The 6,372-nt window shown below is 42.6% G+C and overlaps 1 protein-coding gene and 1 pseudogene across 1 annotated transcript in view; both read right to left on the reverse strand.

Moving 5' to 3' along the window:
• The window catches only part of LOC108531006 (cAMP-specific 3',5'-cyclic phosphodiesterase 4D-like), a 533,042-nt gene that overhangs the window by 499,962 nt on the left and 26,708 nt on the right, over window positions 1-6,372 (reverse strand). The window lies entirely within an intron of this gene.
• Window positions 157-1,368, reverse strand: LOC108531004 (protein SET pseudogene; annotated as a pseudogene).

A 6,372-nucleotide genomic window follows, 5' to 3' on the forward strand; every position in this document is an offset into this window, starting at 1 on the left:
TTTTTTTTTTTTTTTTTAGTTCTTTTCTCTTTTTTTAAACAAGAGAAAATAGACAGATACATGTTGGTGAATGCTAACTGTCCATATTCATATAGAGACACTGTGTACCCTCTAAGCCCAATATACAGAGAAAGGAGGGGAAAAACTAGAATTCTATGCACTACTACACAGGGGCTTAGCACCCTCCAGCTTCCAGCAGAGCGGACAGAGCAGGTTTTTCTTATTTCCCACAGACCTCAGTGGTGTTGATTCCATACAGTTTTGTTCAGACAGAAAGGGATAAAATGAATTTCAAACAGAAAGGGGTAGAGACACTTTTCCCATTGTATTCTGCTCAAGGTATTTCCCCCAAAATAAGTTGAGAACCATGGTGTAGAGAAAAGAGACCTCAAGAACAGGGTGACAGAACACAAGAGGAAAAAGAAAAGACTAGAACTTGCTCCCAGGGACTGGAGAATTTTTTTTTGAAAAGGATAGTTGGAATCTGTCAGTGTTCTAGTAATCATCTTTTCCTTCATCCTTCTCTCCTTCCTCCCCTTCATCATCTTCATCTTCTTCACCTTCATCCTCCTCTTCCTCCTCAGTATCTGTTTATCCTTCCTCCTCTTCATCATCATCATCTTCTTTTCCTTCTCCTTCTTCATCATCCATATCAGGAACCAAGTAGCACTCTAATGAGTTGGACCAAGTATCATCTTTGGTGACCTCTCCTAACTCATCAGCACCGGCATCAAAATGGTCAGTAAACCAGGTAAAGAAGCTCTCTGGTTCCTCACGCTGCCTCTTCCTGCCAGCTTTATTCTGCGTTTGACTTGAACGTTTCATCAAATCCTTTCCAGATTTCCACTTGATTTCAGTGGTCTTTGAAGATGGACCACTCTCATTCAGATGAAATTCTTTGGGGAGAACTTTATTTTCAAAGTAAGGATTTTCATGAAAATAAAAATCTATTCTGTAACCTCATTTAATATCTTCAAATTCTGTCATTTCAACTCAGTGCCTCTTTGTCCTCCTCCAGCAGTGCAGACGTTTGTGGATGGTTGACAAATGTTGTTAGCCCAAAATTTGGGACTTTGGCGATCAGTTCTGACATCTTCTGAAAAAATGGTTGGTGGAGTTTGTCATATTTCTGTTCTACTTTCAAAATCTCCGCACTGGCTTGTTCATTAAATCTGTCTATTTCATTTTGTACTTCATCAATGCATTCAATTGCTTCTTGCTGTTCTTTTTCTCCCTTCTTCAGCAAGCCTGCAGAGGCCAATATCTCCTCCGGTCCCAGAGAGGCATTCTTGGTTTCTTCTTTTGAGGTGGAAGTGGAGACTGGCATTTGGGGGCCATGCTGCTAGGGAAGTCCAAGAACCAGACCATGAGTCTCCTTGCTCATCCAGAAGCAGGCAGAACACTCTGGTATAAGATTTATTGGTTAAAAGTAAGCAGTAACACATGGGTACTTGAAGGATCCCTTTACACTATTAATTCTATTCTTAATCGTGTAAATGTCCATTCTTAATTTTATAAATGCAGAACCATTCATAAAAATGGAAAAGCCATAGCTGTTTGGACCCCCAAGGAAGCTAATCAACCCACCAAGATAGAACTGGAGTTTGTAAACACACCTTTGGCATGATTGTTTGACAATTTGTTACATAATAGTTAGTTCTTTAACAAATGGCTTTTATTTTCCCTGATCTACATTAATATTAGAAGGAGAATGAGTGCTCTCAAAAAATGGGAGAAAATGCAGAAAATAACATTATTTTCAACTTTTTCTCTTCAAACACCCATGTTCTCCACATGCTTATGATCAGTGAGAGAAAGAAGAGGAAAATCAAGCCTCCCAGGGAATACACAGTTGAGGAGAATCCCTGCCCCAAACATGCATAGCCAGGGCTACCATGTTGCACAATCCCACTCATACTCTTGGTGAAATTTACTTCCAGGACTATGCGGTGCACAGTCTGCCTGCTGTGCATGGGGACTCTATCTACAGGCACCCAATAATCCACGAAGAGGAAAGTGCACCTAGCCCAGGGAAATAATATTGTGTTGCCCTATGGGTTAGTTCAATCCAAAGCGAGTCAAGGAAAAGAAAGAGAAAGTGTTCACTGACTTTAATAATTATTCAAGATTCAGAAGTACCTGGGAATTATAAAATATTTGATTCTGTAATCACATCAGAGGAAAAACTTTCCATTTGACTGATTCTCCAACAAACTAAACCACAGAGGAAATGGCTGAGCAAACATTTTCCTACCTTCATGCTTACACACATGGTGGAACATACCAGCAAATAAAAAAACGTTCACCAGATTTCAATTGATGAAACACACTGGGAAGAGGTACCTTCCCTTTGGTTGACTTTAAAAACATTAACTCATATAGTTTAAGTTTTTGTTTCAACCTGCAAAATTGAGTTGTTGCCTTAAATATATGACATTTAAAGACAAGGGATTTCTATCAGACCAGATGAAGAATACGCTGGACCTCAGGCTGGTGACCAAGCATTATTCACATGTGAAACGTTCTTAACCCAAACACTTCAGAACGGCTTAGGAAGCTGGCTTTACTGAGATGCTCAAGGATGTGTTAGAAGCAGGATCTCTGAAAAGCAGGAATGAAAAGGACAGGACCACTCTAGGGCCAGGTATCCCTAATCAGGGCGCTGATGCTTCAGAATGCCCTCTCCTGCCCTCCTCCAGCCATGCCTCTCCACGGAGCCAGCAGTCTGCAGGGCTGTGATACACACCCACCTGCAGGAACAACTTCCCTTCTAGACTCTTCCCCAGGTACTTATGAGCCTGGAATTTCCTGCCCCAAGTGGTCTGAAACCAGCTTCCAGGGCCTGTGTGAGTTTTCACCCTTCCAAAGCAGATCAACTCACAGGTGTGCACACCCCTAGGCCTGAGGGGTATTCATGGGTAGCTGGTGGATGTGGGTGTGAATAAAGTTGAATGAGCAGGCTGGCTCATCCACATACATTCTTACAAGGATCCTCAGGCTGCACAGTGGAGCCAGGTCAAGAGGAGAAGGAACAGGTTATGGAATAGGGGGGTGTCTTGTCCTGGGCCCTCAAATGTTAGGAGTGACCCTATAATGGGATATATCATATAATGAAATGAGTACTTCAGTGATCCAAAGAAAAATCTCCTCTCTCTGTTTCCTATCCTCACGGTGACCACAATGGATTATCTCAACCAGGACACTGGGCAGCATGAAATGTATCTTAACTAGATAGGACACCAGCTCAACAAGTGAGGTCAGGACTGTCTTGCAAACTAGGATATAAAGTCATCCCAGCTACACCAAACTGTAGAATAGTTTCTTTCCTTATGATGATCCTTCACTACCACTGAGCCCAGAGTTCCATAAATCACTGCCATCCATTGGCATCCAGCATTTTCCCCCTCATTGGGTTCTTTTCCTCATTAGAGAGTGTTTATGTTTAGTGTACCCAAGAAGTAAATAAAACCTCATTTTTATCATATACAACAGGCATATAATAGAAAGCATCATATGTGGTTCCAGCTTCTGTAGTTTTCCTACGAAGTTTGCTCAATCTTTTAAGTTTGTAGGTTGACATTCCAAATAAAAGGGGTAGAAAATAAGAAGGAAACCCGTGAAACCAGAGAGCCATCAGAAACCCCTGCAAACTCACCAAAGAAAGTTGGATCTAGGGTTCCCATAGGAGGTAGAAAATCAAAGATAAATAGTATGTGGAATTTTAAAAGAAAACATTGTGGATGGCCTTTTCTGGAGCCCAGCCTGTGCTGAGTCTATGGATACAGGATTTAATCAGGACTAGTCAGTGCAATCCAGAAATGCACACCCTAGATGAGGGAGTTTCTAGGAAGGTCTATGGCCACATCCTTGGCGTCTGGTTAATGTGTCTCCCGTGCTGCTTCTTGGCAAATTCCAGTAGCCTGATTTTATCTCATAGCTCTTGCACAATACACATACACATACACACACACACACACACGCAACTTCTACAGTGCTCCCAGCCAGTGCTGCTGCTCACTATTATTTACACTAGCAGCTCTTAAACATGACCACACATCACAATTATCCTGGGAGCTTCTCTAACATACAGATTCCCAAGCAGCTCCCCACAGAGACTGAATCGGGAGGTCTCGGGTGAGGCTGGGACCTTTCTACCCTTAGTAAACAAACAATCCGGATGACTATAAAAGCAAAACATTCTAACCTCTGGAGAAGCTCTGCTAGAGCAGTACAGGCTGAATTCCATCTGACCAGCATGCAGTCATGTCCTCATGCTGTTTTTCTCGGTCTATTCCTACTTTGGAGTCTTCCCAGAAAGAGCTGAAGATGTGCTGCCCAACACCATGGAGACGAGCCCCCACAACAAACAGCTGTCCTTTCCCATTACGGCCAAGCTCCAACCAACTGCCAATTCAGACACGTCCTGAAATGGCTCTCTATTCATTGACTTTCATGAGAAACTACTTGAGCTTTATTAAGAAATAAAATACACACATGCAGCAAGTTATGAAAATTTTAGAATGGTTCCTCTTTTTCATGGACAGTCTTTGGTTTCTAGTCCAACAATAAAATGGTTCTTTCAAATGAAATTTTAACACATTTCTTTCCTTCTTTCTCTCTCTCCTCCTCCCCATCCCACACACATTCATACAGTGATCTGTGGGCTTTTTGTTAAATTAGTGATTCTCAATGAATAGAGGCCCAAACTTTCCGGAAAAACACATCAATGTCTCCAGGAAGCCATGTAATTTTCCGTTTGTGAAAATGAACCAAACGTTTTCAAAGGGTAAGAAGCACTGCCAGCCTCATCTTTGATTCATCCAGAATATGGACAGGAGAAAATTACAGGAGAAAATTACAATCAACTTGAATTTCATGTTTTACAAATGGTATAGTGTAATCAGAAATAAGCCAAAATTTATAAGTAACTGGCATAGAAGAATTAATAAAATAAGTAAAATCAGAGAAATGCTATCAGGTAAAAATCCCTCAACAGTAGAGAAGCAGATCATGAGAATCCAGTCATCACTCTGGGATGTCATCATCACAGGCAAAATCAGTTAAGTCAGCTGTTGACAGAGGAGAGGAAGTTAAAAAAACTCTACTCCTCTGGCACAGTTTTGAAGTTCAGTGATACTCAGCTTGCTAAGGCATTCAGTGCACTGATTGCTGCTTCCCCTGGAAGCAGTCGGTGCCTGTCTCCTGGGTTATTCCCTCAGATCTCAGGGATGGGGCCATTACAAGAGAGTCCCTCCGATCTTGGCTGCCAAAAATCTCAACATAGCATGATAGTGGTGCCTCCTCGCCAAGGGAGCAAATCAGTACTAAACATGGTATCCAAATTCCACTCATCATACTCCTGTGGCATTAGAGGGTATGGAGCTATAAAAGCTAAAGAATAAAAAAGCAAGGCCAGGCCAGGCATGGCGGCTCATGACTGTAATCCCAGTACTTTCGGAGGTCAAGGTGAGAGGATGGTGTGAAGCCAGGATTTCAATACCAGCCTAGACAACAAAGTGAGGCCCTATCTCTATAAACTTTTGTTTTGTTTTTTGATTAGCCAGGCATGGTGGCACATGCCTGCAGTCCCAGCTATTTGGGAGGCTGAGGTGGGAGGACTGCTTGAACTCAGGAGTTCAAGGCTACAGTGAGTTATAATCATGCCACTGCACTCCATCCTGAGTGACAGCACAACTTCATTTTTAAAATAAATAAATAAATAAACAAAAATAATTAAATAAAATTTAATTTATTAAATGCACCCGCTTTCTTCCTGAAATCATGCCAAGCTGAAGAAATATCTCTTCAATATATCAGTCCTTGGCATACTACTATTTCATTAAACTAACACCTCATTCCTCTTGCTTTATTGTTCTTTTCACTATGCTTTAGATCATTTTCCTAAGGTAGTTTAAAAGTGAGACTAGGGGCGGAGCAAGATGGCCGAATAGGAACAGCTCCAGTCTCCAACTCCCAGCGCGAGCGACACAGAAGACTGGTGATTTCTGCATTTTCAACTGAGGTACTGGGGCCATCTCACTACGGAGAGCCGGACAATCGATGCGGGTCAGCTGCTGCAGCCCGACCAGCAAGAGCTGAAGCAGGGCGAGACATCGCCTCACCTGGGAAGCGCAAGGGGAAGGGAATCCCTTTTCCTAGCCAGGGGAACTGAGACACACAACACCTGGAAAATCAGGTGACTCCCACCCCAATACCGCGCTTTAAGCAAACGGGCACACCAGGAGAATATATCCCACACCTGACTGGGAGGATCCCATGCCCACGGAGCCTCCCTCATTATAAAAAAAGCAGTCTATGATCTAACAGCAAGGCAGCAGCAAGGCTGGGGGAGGGGCGCCTGCCATTGCTGAG

Source organism: Rhinopithecus bieti, unplaced genomic scaffold (genome assembly GCF_001698545.2).
Source record: "Rhinopithecus bieti isolate Rb0 unplaced genomic scaffold, ASM169854v2 scaffold_6513, whole genome shotgun sequence".
Lineage (NCBI taxonomy): Eukaryota > Metazoa > Chordata > Mammalia > Primates > Cercopithecidae > Rhinopithecus > Rhinopithecus bieti.